The 9766-nt window shown below is 38.0% G+C and overlaps 1 pseudogene; it reads right to left on the bottom strand.

Moving 5' to 3' along the window:
• Positions 1-5978: 5978 nt before the first annotated feature.
• LOC122083428 overlaps positions 5979-9766 on the bottom strand; it is an 8220-nt pseudogene continuing 4432 nt past the window's right edge.

Here is a 9766-nt window from a genome sequence, read left to right as displayed (position 1 = left end):
ATCCCTACACAAGCCTGGGTTGCTCTTTTGTTGGATTTGGAACATGGGAAACATGAGTAGGATTATAGGAAGGGATAGCATGGCAGTAGTATGATAATATTGAAAGGGTTACTAATGGTTGTGACATTGAGATATAGCAGTTCCCTTTTGTGTACTCTTTTGTATAAGAAGCTTGTAAGGGGATAAACAACCCTACCTACTCAAAAGTGAAAGAAACTATTAAGAACATTTATACATACAGTATATTGAAATTGTAGAAACACAACCCTAAAACGATGTAGAAGATAATGGAAAAACAAAACAAACAATGCACACGAATTTTACGAGGTTCGGCAAGGTTGCCTACGTCCCCGCTGAAATGAGATCATGCTTCACTATCAATGGAGAATAGGGTTACAGCGCTCGTCCTCACACCTCTCAGTATTGCTTGCATTACAGAGAAAGAAACCCTCGCTACAAATATATAGCGAAAAAACCCTAATCCGGAAAGTATACAATCCGCCGTCCTGCCTAAAAAATTCGAGCAGGGGGCTACGCCCTCCTACACCCCCTGCTATGCAAGGGGGCCTCCTACCCCCCTTGCAACCCCCACGGCCCACTAACCAGCTAGCAAGACCGCCGTCCTGCCTATCTAGGTGCTGCACCAGTACTCTTTGGATTAAACTACGACGGAATACAAGATATTATACAACAACAGAAATTTGTCTGAAATCAAGATGTTTGATTCTAATGGCTTATGCATTGCAAGCATGCGTTTTTGGGGAAGAGGTACAGGGCGCTATAGAAGCAGAGGAACAGGTTTACAAGATTCAAGTTTGGAATCAACTACTAACCTCCTATTGTAGTTCCTGGAGGTGACTTGGCTAAGGTTCAGAGAGCAGTTTGCATGATTTCAAACTCTACGATTGTTGTAGAGGTTTTCTCAAGAATTGATCACAAGTTTGATCTGATATATTCAAAGCGTGCTTTTGTACACACTGGGATGTTGGTGAGGGAAAGGAGGAAGGAGAATTCTCTGAAGCTTAGGAGGATCTAGCTGCAGGGGAGGAAGATGAAGGAGATGAATACTAGATGCCATAGGGGATTGGGTTTGTTTTAATCTTGAACTCTAATTGAGTCATTCTTGCTTGCAATCTTGGGGAACATCTCATTCTCTGCAGCAATTCAACTATTGGTCTAGAGCTATTTGCAATTTTTTTCATATACTAGATGCCATAGGGGATTGGGTTTGTTTTAATCTTGAACTCTAATCGAGACATTCTTGCTTGCAATCTTGGGGAACATCTCATTCTCTGCAGCAATTCAACTATTGGTCTAGAGCTATTTGCAATTTTTTTCATGAAAAAAAGTTGTTGGATCTTGAAATTTCATTTTACCCGTCCAAGCTTTCTTTTCATTTATTCACAATGATTTCTCCACAGGTAACGTGACAGAGGGGCCAATTAAAAGGTTTGAAAATTTTCTAAGGCAGTACACTCCAATATACATGGGTTTTGCCACATTTAGCCAGTGTAGCATGTAAAACTGTCACAAATCATATGGTTCAGAAGCTGGCTGGGATAGAGGTGGATGGTGCTAACTTAGTTTCAAGTCTTATCATTTTGTGCAGAAAACAAATGGCTACTGTGTTCCAAGGACTGTTATTTACCAAAAATAAAGAAAATGTGGATCCTAATCTGATCCTTTTCTGTAAAATGGGATTTCTGTTGTTTATATCGATGTAATGTAAATATTTGGCATTGAAATGTATATATAAAGCCTTTTCCCCAAGAAAATATAACTGGGAAACTTCATGAATCGGCAGACTGTTTTGCCTATATCAGTCTTTGAACTGGGTAAGATTTTTGAAAGGCCACGGTCAATCAAAGATGGAGATTGCATTTAAAGAAAGGGACTTAATTCTCAAACCCTGAGGTAGTTACAGACTAATAAGCCACGTTCCAAGTTTATGGAAAGACCCAAAATAGGTTTGACAATTAGGAGAGACCCAAAATCCTGCATAATCGTTCATATCAGATAGCCTTGTGAATCCTCCAAGCCCTCGAATTCGTGACCTCGACGACCTAACCCTATCTCATCCGCTCGTATTGGATTCTCTGAAAAGTTCCTAGAGGAACATAGATCGAACTAGCAATCAAACCGAACGAGCAGGGAGAGATGGAGAGAGAATAGAGAAAGAAAGAGAGAATGGTGAAGAGGAGTTACCAGAATTCGGTTGGCTAACACTCACAGTACGTTTCTCGTCGTTCTTATACTTTTCATTGAGAGTATCTATAAAGTAATTTGAGGGCTGTATAAGTATGGTATCACATTCGATTAAATAAAAGGCAGAGATTCAACAAGCCTAATCGAACGATCAATATTCATTGAGAGAAAATATGTCATATCCACGGGTCAGGTTCGTTCACGTACATGAATATTTCCTGTTTTCATTCTTGGGTAACCTGCTAGTATACTAACAATTACAAAATAAGTAAGTTTACAAGACAAGTATGTGAAACAAAGTCAGTCCTACTTGTTTCGTAATTTATTTTCTCATGTAGGCAATCTTCCCTTAATGCTCTTGTTCATTCCGATTTGCCATCTATTGACATCTCTCTCGAGAGTGAAGTATTTGCAGTCCCAAAGGGTTTTAACAAACCACAACATGTAAATTGCTATACTTTTCTGTTTCATTGATTAGTAATGTTCATGGTAGAAACTTTGCTCAAATGCTCTAGTTCTACTAATAGGACCAAGATTTATTTCACCATATTGAAAGCCTAAATGCTTGTACAGAGCATTTCTGTATATATGGAACACTTGCTGAGACACGTGGCACTCAATTAGTGGCTGATGAAATATATTGAGCTCGCAATTTTCAAATAAACCATTGGATGACCTTGATAAAGGTAGGATTCTAAGATTATAACAAATCAAAAAATAAATAAATAAATGAAAGAAAGAAAGATTATAACAAATGGAATTTTTGTAATTCAAAATATCACACAAACCCATCCAATGAGATCATTTCTAATAAAATCTTTTCAAACAGTGAATTTAACACATGTGAATTACTGTTCACTTAGTGTTTCAGTGCAGCGACGCAACACTGACTTCCCTAAACCGTTCCAATTGAAAACCAGGTGCCCGGATAATATACCCCTTCAAGTCGAGCCTTATCCAGATCCATCAATTTGGCATCTTGCGCTTTAAATTTCCATCGAACGGCCATATAGATTCTGGAACCGACTTCTGAAAAACGAGGGAAAAAAAAAACCATAGGAGAGGTTCATCTTAGCGAGAAGAAACGAAGTTCGGCCATTTTAAAATCCTCATTTACGCATTGTGTCGAGCACATGGTGACCACTCCAACACCTGGTCATTTTCTTAAATCAAACCTCATGAACCTCATGGGCTACTCCCTTGCACGCATGCCGCTCTCCTGGCCGAGGAATTATTGCCGAGAGCACTTCCTTGTTTAGCTATTGCGAGTTGTGGCCTTTTGCCGGTACCATGTGTGCTTCAACCCTTGCGTCGCGGCCCTGAATGTCCCATGTCCATGTGCCATGTATGCCTACTACTACCACTCAATGCATCACCTGCTGCCATGGCTACGTGCTTGCAACCCAAATGGCTACCATGTCACCTCACACAACCAAGAATGTCACGTCATTATGCCAAGCATATTTGAACCCCATGTAAATATGTATCATACAAGCACTCATCCATTCAGTCACAAATGCATATATGCATAATCATCATTACCGAAAATGAAAGATCCTATATCAGATGGGTGTGATGGCTCAGCTCAAAAGGCCTGATGTTGCCCTCCTGCAGGTTATATGAAGATAAATACTTATGTTGCTTTATCTATTGGCAACACAAAAGGTGGTTTAAGGCATCTTTTTCGCGATCATAGATGTTGGCAACAAAAAGCTATTTCAGTTCCAACATGGCTAAGTACAACTATTCAAGGTGAAGCCCTAGCGATTCGACAAGCTCTTTTATAGGCTATTGCTGATGGATATTTGCATCTTCATATCGAATCTGATTGCAAAGAGGTCATTGATTGTATCCTTGACCCAAACAGCAACCCACCTCTTGATATAACAACAATTATCAAGGATGTGAGAAGATTAGTCCCTTCTTTTACATCAATTTCCTTTTTCTATATTCCACGGGCACTGAATGTTACTGCAAATGCTCTGGCTAAAAAAGCCTGATCTATTATGTGTTGGACAGAAGGACCGCTTTCAGTTCCATGGCTCCATGATCTCTGTCTATCTGAAGTTATAGGCTGTACATATACTTATCAGTAAATTATTCTTTTACCCAAAAAAAAATAATCACCATCATAGCATCATTGCATCATCACATCAACTCAAGTCGCATGCCAAACCATGATCAACCATGATTATTCATGTCAATTGTAACATCATCATATCATGAACACCCACGCAAACTAATGGCCCACGGTGCTACCTATGCTTTTATTTAGCCGCCCATCCGTGCAAGGCCCGTGAGACTTGTGACATGTGCCGTAAACACTCAAATTACTGAAACTCTTGAGATTAGCTCCGTTTCTGTGCAATTATATGAAAATTATCATATCTTCTTCGTCCGATATCAAAATGATGCGATTCCAGTGGAATTGGAAAGACAACTCGACAAATTACATTTTTCATGTGGATTTTTCTGTCCAGTTCTTCCATTAAGACTTCTGAAAATAACTCTAAAGTTACTGTTTCTACGTGAACTTTTGATGTCAATTTCCAAATTTCGCACACTACACCCGAAGCTTCCACATGCTTCTGAGCATTGAATATCACCATGATACACCGTCAAATACTACCACATGTGCTCGAATATATCTATATCACTTCCAAACTGGCATGTGTTCAGTTTGCGATTGTCACTACACTGCCTGCACTACCAAATCACTTTCTGATTCTTCCCGCATTGCTAAAACATTTATGTATCATCTTCATCTTTGCTCACATCACTATGTCCAACATTAATAATATTACTGAATCATTCTTATTAGGACTATTTTTTCTTATTTTGTTGAAAATCGATTTTACAGTATAGATGCTTATAGCCTCCCCCTCTATGCCATACGGTAATTCGAAAAAAGAGTAGGTATATGATGCCAATATCAGATTCTTAAATCCCAACTTGAGATTTTCTTTCAATAAGGAGGAGGCAGAACAACTATTTTACTCTGTCCAATTTGTGGGTCATCATCAATTGGCGGAAAACAGAGGAAAAGAAACCAAGGCAGTTCATCAAACTCTAAGAATCTGAAAATCAATTTGGCATTTGAATGCCCAAACAAATCTTAAAATACTCTTTATGAAGATCCATGGAAGAAACTATTGGAATCTTTAAAAACAATTCAAGAGGAATAGATGATTTGTCTAATAAAGCAAATTCCAGATTTATTTCCAATCATGCCCTATTGTTTCTTGCCCGCAGGTTCCACCATAGCCCTTAAGAACACTTTAAAGGGAAAAATAGAAGTAAAGGGAATACAAACGAGAGTTATTTTGAAGGAAAGTATGTACCATGTAGCAGCAATGATCCAAATTATGAAGTGAAGGCTAGAGATATCAATATGGTAGGTGAGTACTGAATTGGAGGGGTTGGGAAGACGACCAAAGTGACCAAAAAAGTGAAAGTAGATGGACTGTTTGCTCAGGCTATGATGATCACCGTTTCTGATCTTCCCTATCTTGAAATCTAAGACGAAAATGCAAACTACCTGCACCTGCCACTAGGAAAACCAGAAACGAATTTGTGAGAGAAGATGCTTTATTTGAGAGACTGAACTCATTGAAGCACAAAAAGGAAAACAAACCCTTATGATCTTAGGTGACACATGGAAGCAGTCGAACCTGACAGAGGTAGGAATTCCTCATGGCTATGGTTATTGCAAAATATTGCTCACAACAAAAAGTCTTAATAAGCTTGCTACTAAATGAAGAGCCAATCCAACATTGAAAGAAAATTAAGTTTTATTAGGAGATGAATGGTTTCTATTCAAAAGGGTTATAGTATACATATTTCTTCCTTTTCAATCCTAAGTTTCTTTCTAGCAAATAAATACACAAGTTATGGAAAATGCTGAAGAGACAAAGATATGTTAAGCCTCTTAACACGAAGAAAATGTACGAGACATGTAAATAGAGAACAATGGTTTGTGTTGAAGTAGAGAAAGTTTGTTTCCACCCATTAGCCTCTGTTTAATAAAAAGTGAATCGGAGATTGAGAACACTGACAAATTCTTTGTAGTTGAAGTCGCTAGAGTCACCAATGGCGTCGTCACCGTAACCCTTGAAGCTCTGATCAATTACGCCTGTAATTTGAGAACTTGTCGTCGTGACCATCGGAATCTCGGTTGTGGTGCCTGAATGAATTTACTGGCATATTCATGTGGCCAAAGTAATTATTGAACGTATCGATCCCGTCGAATTGCAACGTTCCGTAGTTGACAAAAGTCTCATCCAATAAGGTGCAAAGTTTACAGATGAGTCGTGCTTCTCCAAAGTCGCTCCAAGTTATAGAAATGGAAGAAAAGATGGTTTGACATCTTCCAGGGACAGAGTAGAGATGCTTTTGCGGAGAATGGATTGTCTTGTCCCACCGATAAGCTAGATTTTGGGCGGTTCCTATTGTAGTTCTGATGACCGAAACCTACATTCAAAAGGGTGAAAGGTAAGTAACAAAGCAAACAAATTGGTAGCTTTTCCAATTTTATTGATTAGATGCTTATTTGGCACATCCTATTTTATCTTCTAAAATACTTGGCAGGTAAAATACGATAAATTTAGTACGAAAATGTGGTAACGAATAAAAGGACTACCTAATTTAGGCTTTGGTAAATCATTGATCCGTTGTTTTCACCCAACAGTTTTTTGTTTCAATCTTTTTTTCTCCTCCTTATTGTCATTAGCTGAAAAGAAAGAGGAGTTTAGCATAACATTAAAAACAGCTTAAAGGAAAGCAGTTCATTCAATAAATTCCTATACAGATAAGTCTTATACTCGCCCCGAACTTATTTAAACACTCTTAAGGTTTTTAAAATCTTTCAAAACCAGAGACCAACGAACAGTAGTATTGGGCATATGTAATTATTTTAATTTTCAAAACACATATCAAACAACGTGAATGAAAAACCATTTTAAATATAGTTTTTTTTTTTTTTCCACATCTCCACATCTCTTCACAATTGGTTGATAGACGATTGATGCCGCAAGAGATGATAGACGATTGATTTGCCATGAGAAGGCATAACAATCGTCTATGAGTATTTTATTGTTCCCGATTACACTCACGGCCGACACCTTTTTAAAAACACAAAGTGAATACCCATCATATGGTCTGAATTTTCTTAATGGGAACACTCATTTATCAAAGTGTGCCCTTTGAACAAATTTTCCACAAAGGTAATCAGTAACTATACAATTTTTAACAGTCCGATTCAACCAATCTTATACCCAATAGAATTTAAAAACTAACCCAAGATTTTTGGGATCACCATATAATCGAAGAGGAAAGTAAAGGACTTACAAGAAGGGAGAGACTCGCTCACCTCTGCCATAGTCGCCTACGAACGGAGATGGGAAAGAAGAAGGGGTAGCAACTCGGCTCCACAAACTCAGATGGAAGTTGTTGTCCGCCGTTGCAAAGGCCTAGAATGGAGATGGTATGAACTGTGAAATCAGCAACTATATCACTCATTTCAGATGTGAACTAAACCAATAATTGTAAAAGCATAAAAACCTAGACTATTTACCAGACTTGTCAACGGATTCAGCAAGTACAATCTTCAATAGATGCATATATAAAAAAAAAAAGGAAGAGAAATAGTTGAACCTCTTTAAGAAAAAACGAGCAGATAGCTAGGTTGAGAGCATGATTTTAAGTATCTCCGATACCGATACGATACCCTCCGATACATATCTTAAATTTAGTCGGTCGATACGATACATTGAATTTTTTAAATCATTTTGTATCGATATATATCCTACAATACATACCGATATGCATCAATACACCACTAATACACATCGATACGATACGACACGACATGTCTCGATACAACTCTATGAAAAATATAAAATTGAGGTAAAATATACGTTTCGGTATGTATTGGTACGTATCGGTGAGTATCGGTATGTATCGATCGGTACGTATCGGTATATATCAGCACGTATCGGTGAGTATCGATATATATATATATATCGGTACGTATCGGCGCTACGGCCATATAATGGCCAATATGGGTAATTTTTCAGAAAAAAACGATTTTTTGAAGGGTTTTTGTTCCAAAGTTGCTGTCAGTCATATTTTTCTCTAACTAAAGTGGAAATCAAGGTTGGGAACAATGATTTTACATTTATGGGACAACTACAGACCTTGAATTCTTAGTACGATACCCTCAATTTAGTGTTTATGCATAATACATGTTATCAATAGCTTTTTTTAACAAATTATTTATGCAAAAGTGTTTAAAAAAATGTTTCCTATTCATTTATGTGTGTATCTTTAGCGTATCTTAGTGTATCTCCGATACGATATGATACCCTCCGATACGTATCTTAATTTTGGCCGACCGATACGGCAACCGATACCGATACTTTAATCCTTGGTTGAGAGGTAATGAGCTGGTTATAACAGAGATCTGAGTCGAGCAGGTAGCTAGGTCAAATTGGGTATTCAAGGATGAGATCTAGGTCAAGCAGATAGCAATATCACAACCTTAAACAAGGTCGAGCAGAGTTTAGAGTTCAACTGGACAACAAGGAGAGCAGAGATGTCAATGGAGCAGAGATATGTTGGCGACAATCTGATTAGAGCTAAGAGCAAGGTCAAAAAGTAAGAAGAGGCAACCAAAGAACTTAGAACAGGGACGACAGACTTGCAGAACTGATTGACAAGCAAAGATGAGCTGAGTTGAGAGTAGCGACATTCTCCCTGTCACCGCTGAACTCGATCGGAATGGAAAAGTAAAAAGAATAAGGGAGCAAGGGGTTAGGGTTACAGTTTCCAAGAGTAGTTCTCTACTTCCTCTGTAACTGTTCTTCGATCGGGAAAGCTAAGGGATTAAACACAGATAGTGGGTTATGCTTCTTCAATTCCTCTTTGTTGGTCTCAATCCTGATGACCTCGATGAAACCAATGGCATCTTGCCATGTACGTGGGTTGATGCAGATTAATTACCAAAATAGGCTTGTTTTATTAGGAATAAGCCTAGGGTTGGGTTCCATACATGTTAGGCTTTTGATCCCATGTGTTTTGAGTGTAATAGACCACTTTTATGGGTCTAAAAAGGGGGCTCTAAGATTGAGTACGGGATTACTAGTTAGTTTTCATTTTCATTAGTTTCCTTTCTAGTTGGGCTTGATTTGAGTTATATTTGTTTCCTTATGAGTCAAGTTATTAATTGAGTCAAGTCCTTAGTAGTTAGTTTCCTTTTTCAACTAGTTTCTAATTTCAGTTAGTTTCTAATTTCAGTTTTTAGTAGCTATTGTATTAGGAGAATATTTGGTTTCCTTTTTGAGGAACCTTCTATTTTGTAATTCCCTCCCCCATTAACATTATAAATAAAGAAGAGGAGGCTCCTAAAGGCCTAGATGATTTTGATAAAAAAATTAATGGTTGTTGCTATTGTCTTCTACATGGAGATTTGTCTTGTGTTTGATCAAGGCTGATGGAATTGGTGTTTGATCCAATTGACTCTCAGCGGTGTGAAGCACAAGAGGTCCTCTTCCTTAACTCATCT

This window comes from Macadamia integrifolia, chromosome 7, assembly GCF_013358625.1.
Source record: "Macadamia integrifolia cultivar HAES 741 chromosome 7, SCU_Mint_v3, whole genome shotgun sequence".
Taxonomy (NCBI): Eukaryota; Viridiplantae; Streptophyta; class Magnoliopsida; order Proteales; family Proteaceae; genus Macadamia; species Macadamia integrifolia.
The sequence above is the reverse complement of the archived record's forward strand: the minus strand, read 5'-3'. Positions and strand labels throughout refer to the sequence as shown.